At 41.8% G+C, this 16,034-nt stretch overlaps 1 long non-coding RNA gene across 1 annotated transcript; it reads right to left on the bottom strand.

The window, feature by feature from the left end:
- Positions 1–5,623: 5,623 nt before the first annotated feature.
- Positions 5,624–15,312, bottom strand: LOC113944820. Its single transcript, XR_003526828.1, has 3 exons — positions 15,075–15,312; positions 8,289–8,402; positions 5,624–5,726 (listed from the first exon to the last, which is right to left on the bottom strand). It is a non-coding gene; the product is annotated as an uncharacterized LOC113944820 (long non-coding RNA).
- Between the last annotated feature and the right edge of the window lie 722 nt (positions 15,313–16,034).

Below are 16,034 nucleotides of genomic sequence, written 5' to 3'. Positions count from 1 at the left end.
TCATGAAGAGAAACCTGCCCATAATAATGGTATTAATCTGGACAAAAGAGGTTCAATGCAAAAATTGAGAAAAAATTGAGAAAAATATTTGAAGAGGCATGACCTCACGGAAATGAAAAAAGCCCTTTTTTGATACTATTAGTATCAAAGAAGGCACTCACACAATTCACTTCCCAACATTCTTCTGACTAGAGGAGAGAATCAAATACTTGTTACAGGTAAGTTCTGATGAGCTCTTGAGTGAGAGATGGGAAAGCTGACACAGAAGATGTGAGAGTCCAAACTGAGAGCTGTTTATAAATCCATGTCCTGCTCTGAGGTGGAGGTATAAGACCATCTCTGAAATTTGGACCTTAGTTCAAATTCCAAATAATGATGTCCCAACATGATAGGTTAAGGGATTTTAGTTTAAGCCTCTTGAAAGATTAAAAGATAATTTCTATTTTGAAAGCTGTGTCTCAACATTTCTTAAACATGGACCATAAAACATACATCATGTAATTAAGTATGTGAGTAGACACTAAATCATTATCCATCACAGAGTAAAAACTCTCCTTCTTTCTTAGCAGATGGAAGACAAAACGTTTCCAGATATAAAATTATCAAACTCTAATTGTTACTAAAATATTGAGTTAAAAGAAAGCCAAACCATGAGATCTCTGTAAAACTTCCTTTCTTCCCTGCTGTTGTTGCCCATTTTAGCATTTTATTCGGGTGTCATTAAAGTGACTTATGTTTGATAGTTCAATTACATTTGCTTTTGTAATGCATTCATTATTTATCTTCCCTTCCTCTGTTGGCTATCTAATCAGTCTTCAAAGCTCTGTGTCTTTACTGCTGACCCATAGGACACAACACAAGAGAAAGGAAGCTTGAAACCTTGCAGAATAAAGCAATCATGTTCAGAAATTAAAGAGTAGGTTCATCTTAGCAGCAAGATCTGTCCATAGCAATTTGTCAGTGGAGATTGTCAGGAGGACATCTCTCGTGGAGCAGCAGTAACAGCAATCCTCTCCGTTACCTGTAGATCAGATGAGTTTTGGATTTCTATTTGCCTCTGGCGTGGTGACAGATCTGAGTTGAAGCAATCCCAGATCAAACTCCAAGACAACCCAGCTGGAAACAAGTTTGTTGCCACAGAAACAATTTCTGGCAAGAGGGCTCCATGGAGAGGAACAGAGCATACTTTCAGGTGAGCCCGTTTCTGAGTCTCTATCTAACAGTGTTTCAAACCTATTATCTAGTCTTTTTTTCAGGCAGATTAGCTACAGCTTCCAGATGAAGTACCTAAAAAAGCACTCTTTTTGCTACCCAGCAGATCAACAGAATTCAGAACATCATTTCTAGCAGAGAAAAAGAGTTACAGTGGATGCACCCCTCAGGGAATATACTGCAATGTTTTCCCTAGCTGCCATTGCTTACTAGTACGTTCGGTTAAAATTACTGGCCAGTTTCTTCGAAGCATTAAAGCTGGTCTGTGTCTTTTCAAAAACAATTGCCATCAGCTGTCAGGGTCAGCAGTTCTGCAAATGCTTCAGCTGGCAGAATAATTCATAACAAGCATTAAAAGCCACTTAGAATAAGCTTTATAAGAAAAACAAAACTCTTAGACGAGACATTCAGCTAATTATAAAGGTAATGAGCCTCACAAGGCCACTATGTCTGGGGCTCTCTTTCCACAGTTCTTCACTTAAAAATAATTAGCAAGTTGTGCAAATGTCTTCATGAGTGAACATGACTGTCTTTGGTTATCACCACACTGACACAAGAAAGGCCTTCAGGAGTGAAGCCCCAGGCACCATGAACACACCCTCAGGTCAGGTCTAGAAAAACTGGCAGGGAAGAAATTTTCTTCTCCATGCACTGTTCAGTGGGATGCCAAGAGCACTTGCAGTTACAGCATCAGCTGTTTAATCTGAGTGACGCCATCCACAAGCCTGGTAAAGGGAGGAAAACCTACACTAATGCCCCCAACCTTTGTCCACCTGGCCCTGTGCAACTGTGCTCAGCCACAGGTAAGAAGTTTCCTGTCTGTCTGACCTCAGCAACCAGACATCCTCTGAGCTCACCCTAATTGATGACATCTAGTATGGTGACAACTGCATACACCTAGTTCTGCTGAGACACGTCTTCCTCCCTTCTCTCCTCTTTCCCTATATCTCACTTCTCTCTTTTCTCACTGCTATAAGATTGCTTACAGTCCTCACATTCCAGAACAGGAGGGATGTCAATTTTTGTCCGCCAGCCACAAAGTGACATAAATACATCTCACTGGAGATGTCAAGTGACACAAGGGTTTTTAATGTGATATTGGAACAACCATATCTTTCTTCATTTCAAACTGTGATATTCAAATCACAACGATGTGATGTAAACATTGTCACCCCCACTGGCTGTGCCCCACTGTCACAGAACAACATATTTGCCTGATCCTATAAACCCAGTGTTTTCTTACAGTGTACTTCCCAGACCCTGGAAAGACTCCTAAAACTTTGGGTTGTTTTTTCTATGTTATCACCTTACTTACAGCTGTATAGTGTAGAGTGTAAAATAAGTTGGAAATGGTTCTCTTCTGCCTCTTCCCTCATATAACAGAAAGATCTTATAATTGCATGTGTAGGAGCATCATGATAAGGGGGAACAACAACATAACAGCAACAAGATGGGGAAGCAGGGGGGATAAAGGTAAGGACAGTAAAAAATTTTGTTTCCTCAGAGAGAAGGAATGGAAGAGTGGGTGTTAAATACACAGGACTGTCTAACTTCTACTGGCTTCTTGATTAAAGCAAACCTGAAAGAAGAAGTGGTCACGACACTGTGCTCTTCTGGAGCCAGTGTGAACACAGGATGCTAAGGTGGAAAAAGTCACAGTGGATGCTGATTAACAGACTGCTCAGAAAGTCCCATAGTACTCACAATGACACTGTCATGTCTTATGAGTCCTTGCCTCACTGTTAAGTTTCCTTACATTTTTATTAATAAAATTGTTAATAAATATCTGCATGTGTTCTGAACAGAAAAGGACAGGACTTCTTCTATATTCTCTATTTCTCAACTCCCCTCCCCATGCGACACACAAAGCTGACCGGTCAGTGAATTATTTTTGTTTCTTTACAAAGACTGACAAGAATCAGAAAAATGTTCTCGTAACACAGGCAACCTACAATAATGAACAGAAGTTTTTGATCCTATTAAAAAAAAAAGATTAATTTCTGACCTGATGGATTTCACTTCACTAAACAAACCTTCGCATTTAAAATTTCCCAAGTCAGATTCTAAACAGCAGCAAGAAAAGTGGCTTTGTGTTAGGAAAATATAGTAATGACATACATGTTTATTTTAACAATTTTGTTTCATCAATATAACTTCAACACTTATCTCGTCTTGTGCCTAAGTGGAACACAAGAAAGTTTTTTTAGTGAAAACTTTTATTCCAAGTTCCCATGAGTGGGAACTTTGCCAAGGAAATTAATTTTCAAGTTGTGATTTTTTTTTGGACACATTGCTTTGGTTGAATCCTTAGAGCACCTTGTTTTTTTGCTTTAACAACGCAGCCAAAAAGCCATCCTACCACCTCTCCAGGGGTCATAACCTTGTATAACCTGGCCCAATGATGGAAAATGAACTTGCTTTTAAGAATTAATAGTTAAAAGTGAAGCTCACCTGTTAGCAGACTTCATGCAAAGAGGTTTTGCCTGCAGTGTGAGGGGCACAAAACTTCCCTTCTCCCAGCTCCTGCTCAGGCTGTTGGTGAGGCTGTTCTCCTCCCAGCTGTGAGCAAGGCTGTTGGTGAAACAGCGCAGGAAAGGAGGAGGAGGAGATTGTGTTTCGGCTCCTGTGCTCTTTATAGTTGAACTGTGAAGGACTCAGCCCAGCCCAGCCCTCTCCTCCCTCACCACTCATTCATAAATGAAAGAGATGAGAGTGCCAAAAGCAGGCACTAAGTACAGAGATTGCAATGCACACGGAGTGGTGTTCACAGCTGTACCTGCTGTCACAGACACGGACCAGTAGATAACTGCACGATGATCACAGCTGGTGCAAAACCCAAATACTGCTGCTTACAGCTTATCTAAACACACACAGATGTTGCCTCATGCAGGGATATTAAAAAGTATACAGAGCATTAGTGTTGTTATTAGTATAATTTCCAGTAAGTTGTTTCTAGAGCTTGCTGAGATCAGACCCCAAACAGAGCAGAAGGTGATCTCTGCACAAGGAAGCATCTTCTCTGACTGTGAAAGAGCAAGGGCGCGGGGCAGTTCCTTCCTCTCTTGTCTACACAGACAGACTGAAGCATAAGCAGATCAAAGGGCTTGTCCAAGGTCACTCAGGGAGACTGTAGCAGATGAAAAACCTGACCTCCTGTTAACTCACGTCACTATTTTTATTCCCACAGGAGTGAAAGCTGCACGATGGGATATGTATTAAAATCTCTGTCTCTCAAATTGAAACACACTACTCTTAAAAACACAGATAGTTATGAATTCCACCACTGAAACAGGAAACAAAAGCTGTTACTAGTTCAGGCCCTAAACTGGTACATAACTCACCCTCTGCAGTGCTCTGCCATGCTGCTGCAGGAACACCAGTGGCACTGCATGCTCAGGAGAGCACTTAGCCAGCATTCCCTTCTGCTCACTGCAATGGGCAACAGTGCTCCAAGGATGGCCAGGGACAGCGAGCCTGGAAACAGAAACCTTAAGCAGGAAACTCCAAGACATGTTCTCCATTTCCAACCTGGTGGAAAGCAGAGGGACATAAGCACAGAAACAAAATAGAAAAAAATAAAACAAATAAAACCAGGGAGAGGATACAAGAGCGTTTACAAAACTTGGAAATATTCCAGCAATACCCATGGCTAACATCAGAACCAGGATCAAAAATAATTCTACATTCCGAACACAGTCAAAGGGTTCTTCAGGTATGACAGGCTACTAGATGGCAGAGCCCTTCCTCTGCCAGGGCCTCTGGCAGATCCAAGGTCTAAAATTTTCCACAGGGTTAAGGAACCCCTCTGAGTTTCTGAGGAGGGATGCACCAGAAAAAATAGGGAATTCTTGAACATGGCCAGAAAAGGCTGCAACAAGCACGGAACAGTCCTTTGCAGGCTCACCACGCTGTTTTGAGGATGTCAGAGAGGCAGACAGCACACCTAGCTGAACAGGCAAGGCACAGGATCCTGGGAGCACAGCCAGAGGACACCCTGTGCAGTATTAGGGAATATGAATGGTTGGTGTCAAATTTATCAGGACCACAGCTCCCTCCTCTGATTTGTTTTTTGTTGTTGTTTTTTTGTTTGTGGTTTTAAATTTTTTATTTTGTACTCATTTAGTGTTTATTATTTATTTTTATATGTATTTTTATATACATACATAAGAATACAGATATTAAGAAAATCAAACAGACTGTGATCTTTCAGGAAGTGAAGTAAAACATTTGTTCCAGTGCCTTTTAATCTATGGTTATGTACCCTTGGGTATTGCAACTCTTTTATTATAGATTTTATAAAAGATAATATTAAAAAAATGAAGTGCAATTACTTCCTTAGTAGTAGTATCTGTGCTACTCTGCAGTAAAAAGCAACAGGGCATTATGTTGGACCACTTACCTTCCCCAAGAACCTACCAGGGGCAGAGATCACTGTGGTGTCCAGTTCTCATTGGTGGCTGCAGGGAAAGCTTTTCACCTGCTGCAGAGTCCAGGCTGCAGATTGGGAACAACCCCTGAGAAGATCCACAGCCAGTGATTACCCTTTGGGTGCTGGGGAAAGCAGAGGTACTGGTGGAACTGACATCGTGGGCAGTATCTCTTTCCTAATTTCCACCTTTGTTTCAATTGTCTTGTCATGATGAACATGCTCAAAGATGTGTTAGACAGATGCTGGATACAGGTGGCCGGAATACTGAGAAAGTAGAGCCTTGGTCATCAGATACAACATAGGTCCATCTGGTAAATCAGGTCTTGCAAGTACCATCAGGTCAACAAACCTCCTCTCAGAAAATTACAGAACAAAATAAACTGCAGAAAATCCCTGGTTTTATATCCATTCTATTTTGCTTATCTAAGCATGCAGATGCTGTAAAGCAGGTAACTAAAATAAAGGGATTTGGTGGCGTGGGCCACCTGCCCTCATCACTTCCAAGGGGGCAGAACGATCTGTTGCCACCTCTATCACACACACACTCAGCAGTTGTATACTGGACCATATTTAAAACTCTGAAAATGAAAAGAAATAACTTTTTTTTGGTAGCCTTTTATCTCCATGAATTATACAGTAGTTATTAAAACTGACAAATAGCTATTACTCGGTGCAAATGGCAGTTCTAGCTTTTTGCTCACTTTGGTCAAATCATTTTAATGCTTGTGATGATTAAGTAACTCCATTGAATTGAATTGCTCCTGGCTTGCATGTGTCAAAACCAGAAGCAGCAAGCTTCAAAAAAAATGGAGCTAAACCGATGTTATAAATGTCACAGACGCCACACAAATGCAGCAGGAAGGAGGTCATTTAGACCATCTCCTTAGTTTACTCATTGAGGAAAGCTAAACTACCTCCTCCAGAGTTTTAGCTTCTCTTAAACAGCCTTTAGGGAAGATTCTGCCTCTCCTCTGGCAATGTCTCCATCCCCTGCCTAGGGCTGTTCTTAAAAAGCTTGCACTAATACAAAAATATTTATCTTCTATGTTTCCAATTCATTCATCTTTTTCATGTCCTTCTGTGAATATACATGAAAACCAGTCTATTGCTACAATTCTCAATATCATTTAAATGTCTGAGGATTAATCATGCTGTTCCTCTTAGTATTTTGTAGACTAAGCAACCCCACTTTCCAGTGTTCTTCGTAGACCACATTTTCCAGACCTCTGTTCACTCATATTGGTCTCATTTCCAGTCATCAGCATCCCTCTCTAAGTGTATTCCAGTGGAGGCCCTTTCTGGCAGTGCTGGCTTTGTTTGATTCCAATTAATTGATCCATCCTTTGCTTATGAGGGTCAACTTTCCTATGAAGTTTCGTTTAAATCCTTTCAAGTACCCATTTTGATGAGGAAAGGAGTAAAATAAATAACTTCTCTCTTTTGCAGTGACAAGCCACACAGACATTCCCATTTTGTGTAGCTGAGAAACAAGGACTTGCTACTGCTCTTCCTGGTACCACCCTAGAGCCCCTACTGGGCCAGCTCTTACACTGCCTCGAGGGGTTGCCATGCAACACAAAGCTTCACTTGCTTCAAAGGTTTCACTGCAGCCAGGCATCTTGCTTTATCTAGCTCTTCTCCTACTATTTTCCCTTGCTTCTGCTGTTGTCCCAGTCTGCATGGCACCATGTGTTATTAACCTTTTCCACGGGTTAGAAGGGCAACAGGTTGTTGCAGAGCACATGAGCAGCCCTCAGATCTGCACTCTAGGTGCTTTGGGAGGATGCATGGACCAATGTCCTAGAATTTATGCCCAGAATGTGCCCCAAGTGGTGAGCTTGGCTTCAAGGGTTGCCAGTGAAAAATGCTATTGCCTAACATACATCTCACAAATAAGCTCAATCACCCAGGCCACCTTTCCACTTCCAGAAGAAATGCCAGGTTTTCTGCTCTTGCCACTGTGCTGGCAGCTATCAGGTTAGATACAGTCTCCTCCCTCTTGGTGCCTGAGTTCATGGGATTTCCCAGGTTCTCTTCAAAGCCTGCAGGATTCCCACTCCTCCAGATTCAACACAGCTCAGCTCTATGTTTCAATAGAAAAGCACCAAGCTTGTATCCCCAAGAAAGAAAGGAGACAAAGTGCTCACTAAGCAGAGCACCATGTCTGTCAGGGCACTGCCAGGAGCATGGGAAAGCCAGCATTGATGCAAAGCACCAGCCCTGAAGAGCTGCTGCTGACACCATGACAATATGTGAGGTGGCCCTTGATTATCCTCCTGAGGTCTCTCGCATGTGACACTGGCTATTTGGGAGCTTTCATCCTTCAAATGGTGACTGCTTGAAGATGTACCCAATCCTTAGTTATTTTAAAACCTTTAATTTCTTCGTAACACATATGACCAGACTTTTATCCCATTCACCACCATGCCCCACAGAGGAGGAGACGGAGTCAGGACATGAAGGGGACCCCTTTCACAGCCTCCACTCACAGTGAGCTGCACCTTTCAGCTGACTTTGTGAGTTAGTCCCTCAGCTCTCTCTCACACTGGCCAGCACAGCTCTGCAGCCAGGCACTGCAGGGCTAGAAATGCAATCTGAGGCCAGGTAATTTAGCTTGGGGTACTTACGCTTTCATAATTCAACCTACCTTATCCCTTTCCAGAGATCCTCCTTGTGAGACCATCCTTCATCAGGTATAAATTCTCTCCTGGCTCAGAGGTTACCAAACTGGCTCTCAATTGGCACCTTCAGCAGCTACTTTCTGCAAGGTGAAAAAAGACTGGCAACACCTTTGGGAACTCAGGAAAACTGGGCATCTTCTGCCACAAATTAAAGCTCAGCATGTTAATACAGACTGAGATCATCTCAGCTTGTCACAGGAATGTATGACCAGCAGGGAATTCTCTCTGTCCTTGCCATGCTGGTGTTCTCCAAGCTCCTTCAAAATGAAAATCCAAAAGCACTCAACATTTCCTACTTCTGCCCACCTCAGCAGAGGTAGGAACATGGAAGGGCAGTGAGGGGTCAATAATCTAGACAGGGAGAGCAAGCCATCCCCACAGGGTTGTTAGGTGTTTTTTGCTAGATAGCATATGCTTCTCTGGTTTCTTCCTGAGGAAGGGAACATGTTTCATTTACACTGAAAGTATAATTTAACAATTTTTGCACCTAGACTGCCAACATCCAACACAGAGAACTTCATTTTGCACACTAGAAATGGGCTTCTTGGAGGTAAACTTGGAGCCCTACCAATACATGTGGATTAGCAGGCATCATCTGCAGAGGATTAAGGCCTTGTAGAGGGGCAGTTGGCTTATCCTAGAGTGCCCTGTAGTACAGCTGCAGGTAGCTGGTTCTTCCCTTTGCCTATAAAGGGAGAAAGGCCTCCCTCTTACAGTAAGAGCAAAGAATGAAGTGATATGAACCTTACACATCTGTGCTGGAGCTCTGCCTGTTTCTGTTCACAATACTGAACAATACAAATACACAGACGCAAAGGAAGTTGAGAATGTAGAAGTTTCTATGCAAAGACTATCAGAACGTATAAAAAGTTTTGTCAAAAATCTAGGAGGCAAAGGCAGTGGAATTATTGTAGTCATCACAGCTACTCCAGAGTCCAGGCTAGAATATCTCTGTTCTTGCTATCTACAGAAAAGACTGAATTAATTTTTTCCCCAACTATTATGCCACTAAAGAGACACTGGCTTTGATGTGTGGCCTTGCAACTACTGGTTGTGTGCAGGACCCATGGATGATTGTGGATGTGTTGGAAGTAACCAGCTGGACCCACTGCAAATGTATGCATGAACTTTCTTTCAGCTATGGAAAAGAAGGTTGGTCAGAGGTAAGTGGAGTTCTTCAGGAAGGATAGCCACATGGACTTGAACTCCTGTGCTGCTGCTCTTCCCCCTATTAGCATGGATCTGGGAATTTCAGTTTGAGAAGAACTGTAGCCATGAGGTGGCCCATATACCAGTACCCCAATGCAGTGAGGATGATGGGGCCTAAATGCCCTTGAACCAATACTTCAAGGATAAAACAGTCCCTGATCTTCAGTAGCTGCAGTAGACAGTCAAAGTATGGCTGTACATAGTTCTTCAGATAATGATGTTAGCCATAAAACATTGCTGCAAAGACATTGTGCTAAAAACAATAGACAGGGGTCACTGAGTTCACTTTTTGCTTTCCTTCTCACTTTCAGTTTTATATTCCCTTCTAAGTATACTCTCCTTTTCCAGATTAACAGTGTTAAACAGATATAACCTGTTAGAGTTTAACATGTGAAGGTAACATTTCTTCTGATTTTAGTTACAAAACTTCATGTGGATGAAATTTGATACAATAAAGTATTATTGGTATCTGTTTTCATTCATTTGCCTGATTACATAAGAAGAGAACAACCACTTGTTCATATAGGATAGGTTGGGAGGCTGAGGGGAAGTCAGAAACTGCCAAATGGGACTCTGTTGCCATCGATATGGTTGGTTAAATAAACAAGGAAAAGAATCTTTGTTCATGGGAGCTAAATGTGGGTAGTGGAACTGGGCTTCAGGAATTCCAAGCTTTTTTTCAATTAAAGAAGCCAAAATAAGCAAGGAAGGAAATTTTAAAACAATGAAAACGATGTGAAAATTCCTACTGTTACAAATACTGAAGACTAAATAGAAACAATATTGCCCCACTATGCAAAAAAGTGATATGGACCTTCTTAAATGCATCTATCATCCTGTTAGTATTTTTAAGTGCTAGCTAATTTTCACAAAGCTTTAACCATCAAAGCTATCTGCTGGTCCTCAAATGTGTAACAAACAAGCTTAGAAATTATTATAAGATCTTGCATTAAAACTCTGCACAGATTGTAGAATTCTGTATTTATTGTAATGAAGAAATGTTTGAAGGACATCTCAATAAGATTTTGAGATCTGAAAAAAAGACTGGCTCTAGTGGTGTATCTGCTACCTCAAGGCTTAGTCATCATTTGTCACAAACACAAAGAGCAAAATGGAGCAGTACAAATGAGCTAAAGGAGGATGTGGGGAAGAGGCACAATGAGAAGACAGTGACTGCAAGGTCACTATGGAGGGATGAGAGGGAAGAAAGGCCCCTTGGACTGATTGCACTGTGTATTTGGGCAAAATGTTTGAGCAGATTGAAGAAGGATAAAGCAAGGCAGTGTGGGGAACATTTGAGACAACAGCAGATGAGGAGCTAAGGAAGCATCAGAAAGCACTGAGAACAGATACTGAGATCAGGACTACAAACTGACCTCAAGACGTGAAGATGGGACTGTGTAAGAGATACTTAGGCAAGGGGAGAGTTGTATACAGACATGACAACAGGAAGGAAAAATGGCGAAAATGTGAAAGCTGGCTGATAGTGATCTTTAGTGATGGAAGCAGGCATGGAAAGAATAAGCTGCAACTAGATCTTGAGGGAAACAAGGTAAAAAAAAGTGAACTCGGGGGTAGGAAACAGTTAAAGGTAACACTCTGGGTTGAACAGAAAGGTGACCTAACTGATCCAAAACTAGTCTACATTGAGAATGAATGACTTTATCAGATAGCTGGGAGGTATGATGGAAATGGAGTACATAGGCTGTACAGTCCTGCTTACACAACACTGTTAATACAGCCTTCTAAAGCATTCTACCCCTTTGTATCATTTACTTACAGATCAAATAAGCTGTAAGCAAACTCAAGAGGCTGAGGTAATTGAAGGTCTATCCCCTACAGTTTGTGCCTGCCTGTTTTCTCCATCTGCCTTTTCACAGAATCACAGAGTATGTTGGGTTGGAAGAGACCCATAAAGATTATTAAGTCCAGTTGAAAGACTACCCAACACTCAACCATACGATGAAGAGCATCATCCAGATTGCTCTTTGAACTCTGACAGGCTTTTGCACTGCTATGAGCAAGCAATCCTTGTTCAGAGGATTGCTACTGTAAAAAAAATTCTCAAGATTTTCCCTTCACAGACATTTCCCTGATTTGCATAATTTTTTCTACTTTCACTTACAAACAGCCACAAGGGTCCTACAGGAGCACTCTCAAACTCATTGGGAGCTTTCCATCTCTGTAGAAGGTAACCAGCAGCTCTTAAAACACACACATCTGTGGATTAGGTATTTTATGGGCCCAGTGCACACACATGCAAGTTTTAGGTAACTAGAGAAAAAAATCCTCTTGCAAAGGATTTTTCATGGGTTTAACAAGAATGGGATAATTTTGGTCAGAGATATTTAAAACAGCAAGGGAACAGACTTCCATATGCCATAACCTCCAAAATACCCTGCTGAATGGTAAAACAATCAGAGTGGTAGCACTATGAAATGCTCAAATGGTTTAGTTCCTCAAGACATACTTTCCCACTTCTTGCAGAAAACTCCCTCTTTTCTCCAATGCAAGTCTCTAGAAATGCCTCAGCAGGCCACTGGGAAGCTGTGCTTCTCCAACTCGAATATCCTTCTCAAACTTTCATGTTCTTCCTTAGCAGTGTGTTCCCAAATGCAAACTGTGCTTTACTTGCCAGTAATGTATCTCAGACTTCCAGAGCAGGCAACTACTGGAAAAGTGATGTGATCTTTAACTTGCAAATTTCAGGGATTTTTACATGGAGAAGGTGCTCACTGTTCAAAGTGTAGTAGCCCAGCTCCATCCTGAATCCAAAGGCAGCCAGCACCTGATGTTGGAGAGAAAGGGGTAGGCTCTTATATTTTACTTAATAACGTTTTCTTAAAGCAGAGGCTGTTTAACTCTCCCATAAACTGTCTCGTATCATAAATCAAAGCCATAATAACACTATGATATTATATTAATCTACTTGATTTCCTAAGAGCCTGGTGCAATGAATCTCACCAACAGCTTCATTTTTCCCTTCCCAAGCATTCTTTCCTTTAGCACGACTTTCAGACCATGCCATAGGGTGTCACTATGAGAGGAGGGAGCTGGGCTCCTTTTGCTTTCCCTTTGTGCAACGCAGCTTTTCACAGGCTAGTGCCAGTGCTCAGATCCATGGCTCTTCCTCATTCTGGTATGCAACACACAGTCTGTATTTTGGCACAGTCTCACCATCAGAGCTACATAATCCTCAGTTATGATATTCTTTAGTTAAAAATGTGCAAGTATTTTAACTAGAGCTGGGAATGATGAGCTGACATTAGTTTCCATGGCATTCTGTGGTTTGTTTTGGACATGTTTTACGTTCCTAGTTTCTGTGGAATAACATTTTCATTGTCCCGTTGTCAGTAAAATTCCAATTTTGCCTCCCTACCACTATATCCTAAAGCCCCCAACAGTCAATAAATAAAGTGTCTCTTCCATGTTTCAGCCGGGGTAAGCACAAGTAGTCTCCCACTGGGTTCCCCACTCATCCATGTTACTCTTTAATGGGATTCTTCACAATTCTCCAAATCTGAACAAACCTCAACTTTCTGTCACACTTCATCACCTTACATTTCAGTCTTTAGGACAGGGGTTAGCCTTTTAAGGACTTTCCCATTTGAGAAGCTTTTGAATAGCAGTTCTCTGTTTTCTACTGTTCTCTTCATACTTTTGAAAAAATCCTTCTGACTGGAAGAACACCATTTAATTTTGCAAAACTTGCCATAGCTTCTCACAGTCACTTAAAACTCCTGTCAGTATTCTCTTAAAGCATAAATTTTTTCACCCCTTTCCAGCTGACTCCATTCTCTCTTAGCTCTTGTGGCAGCCTCTAGTACCAACTTTCAAGTAGGACCTTCACATCCCAGCCTAATTTTCAAGTATAGCAACCCTTCATAATGATAACTTGTTATTTTCAGTAACTGAACTATTTCACTCTGCACTGTTAGGTCAGGTTGGTTCTGCCTGGTACTGGCAATTTGTAAAAACATTCCCAAGTTTTCCACCTTGCCTTGAACATCTCCAGTGCTGCTAGGAACTGATATTCTATTATTCTGGTGGGTAGAGAAGCAATTTTTAGGATAAAGTTTTTTGGTGAAATTTATTATTGATTCCACCCCCCACTCCCCTTTCATCTAAAAATGAAAAACCAGAATTCAAATGCTCTCAGGACAGCTGGGTTCATGTTTAATGAGAAAAAAAAATGAAATTGTGTTGATAACTTCACATCAGTTCAACGTCCAGTTTGTAATCCTTTCCCATGAACTAATGATTTCTGGAGGATTTATGCCATATTCTGTATTTAAGTCATTTACCTGTGGCTGAAATAACATGCTTCCAAACATCTGGACAATCAGAAATAATTTCCAACCACATGCTGCTTCCTAATGCACCATTTTTCTAAGCTAAGCAGTAGCTATTTTTACAACATCCTTAGCACTTAGAACTTCCCTCATTACAGAAAAAGTAAATTCTATTTTTAAATTCTTCTCAATTAACTGGAATCAGAAAACGTTTGTTCACTTCACAATCAAGTCCCAGGTTTGAGGAACAGCTGAGGAATATGTAACAGGAAAAAGGTTTCCATGACATGGTGCCTCTGTAAAGGATAGGATTTTTTGGTAAGGAGTTGGTGTGCTCACTAAAGAGCACACCAACTCCCTAGAAGCCATTTCCACAGCAGCCATCTATTTTACTTCAAACCAACATCATCATCATCATCATGCAGCACATCCAATTTTAAGCAAAATTTGTTTCCTCGTGTCAAGCAGCTTCACTGACTTCAGAGTGCAGGGTGTGGGTGTTGCCAAAGGCACATCCCCTTGGCTTTCTTGGAAACCTATTAGCTGCCTCCTTGGGATGGGATCCCCTTCAAAAATCTATCCTGTAACAGAAAACACAATCTAGAGAATTAATGAGCCACATATACAAACTGAGGCACTCCCATCACTGAACGGTGTTACTTGAAGCGTTGCGTCCAGAACCATTCAAAGCACTGCTTAGCAACCTTCAGAGAGCTTCCCTCTGTGTCAGGAAATGTCAGCATGTTCTTTTCCCACTGGGAAAAGCCAGTGTGCTGAAGCCCAGGGCTTCTGCAGAGGTCCCTCTTCCCTTGTGTCCCACAGGCAGTGGAGCACAGCTGCAGCTGGAGGCTCGATCTGTGGCTTCACACAGCCCAGCCCGGCTGCCTCCCCATGCACAGTGGGTCACAGCTGCCTTCAAAGCTGTGCAAATTAGAACACCTACTTCACCTTCACTTCTTGGAAGGAATCAAGAAATGGTCTGGCAGCTCTGCTACATCCCTTTCCACCACAGGAAAACCTCTCCCAGCAGCTCCTGCCACCTCACACAAGCTGGTGCCTCACACCACCTCCACCAGCACAAAGGCAGGAGGATTTGCTGATTATTCTCTCTCTCTAAACACAATTGACTTCTCCTCTGAGTGAGCTCTCGCACACCAAAACATGTTTTATCCTACCAATGACTGCTCCGGGCACCTCAGAAAGACAAAGCGTAGCAGCACCTTCGCTGTGGGCAGGCCTTCTCCCACCCACCTCGTTCCTCACCTGATGGAGCAGCACACGGTGGGAGCACGCCAGCCTGGGAGCCACCATGTGTGTCAAAGTAGAGTTGACAACAATTAGCAAACTGAGTAGACTGTAAAATAACTGCACCTGCCATGGCAGGACAAGCACCTACACCAACTTTCCTTAACATTCCCAGGAAGGCCTAAGGGCCACAGCACTGTGAGCTTCAACAGCTGTTCCACTGTACAACCTCTGTATTTAAAATCCTCCCATACCTGAATGGTACTATGTAAGTACTTACTGCCTTTTTATTCAAACTCACTAGAACTGAGAAGGTAAACTGACAACTAAGGTGTGTCACCGGGCAGGTATTTACAGCAAAAGCAGATCTACAGTAACCGACAACTCACAGATCACTTTCTCAGCAGTCCAGCCTGCACATGCCCTCCAAAAGGGAGCTGAAACAAAGGAGAAATACCAGTCTTAAACCTTTAGTGGTCTAGCCAAGAATCCATTTTGAGAGTGAATTTCTGTAAGAAGAATTTTAGTTTACCAAAATCACTCGGCGTGTTCTAAAATTGCCATATATAGCACATAATTTTAAATTTGTTGCAAAACTATGGTTTACAATTAACACAGTACAGAAGACAGAAAGTGCCTTTTGCCATTCTCTTTATGTTGAAAAATGAATAATTTCTCACTTTTATAAGGCATCCTGAGAGTTAAGCACAAAAAAGACTGTACAAAATACAAGCTTGGTCAAAATTGACAGCATGTTTGGCCTTGCCTGAAGCGGTCAAAGAAACATAAAAATTTAATGGTCTTATTCTACAGTGACCTGGAAGTCATTTAATTTGCATAATCAACCTTCCTAAAGTCTTCAGTAAAGAGGTCACAATTAAATGAAAAGATTTCTGATGCACTTTCCATGGCAACATTATAAAAATGAATGCAACTCTGCCACACAGAGATGCAAATCAATACTGA

This window comes from Corapipo altera, unplaced genomic scaffold, assembly GCF_003945725.1.
Source record: "Corapipo altera isolate COAL_440 unplaced genomic scaffold, ASM394572v1 23, whole genome shotgun sequence".
Lineage (NCBI taxonomy): Eukaryota > Metazoa > Chordata > Aves > Passeriformes > Pipridae > Corapipo > Corapipo altera.
This window is presented reverse-complemented; position numbering and strand designations above follow the sequence as displayed.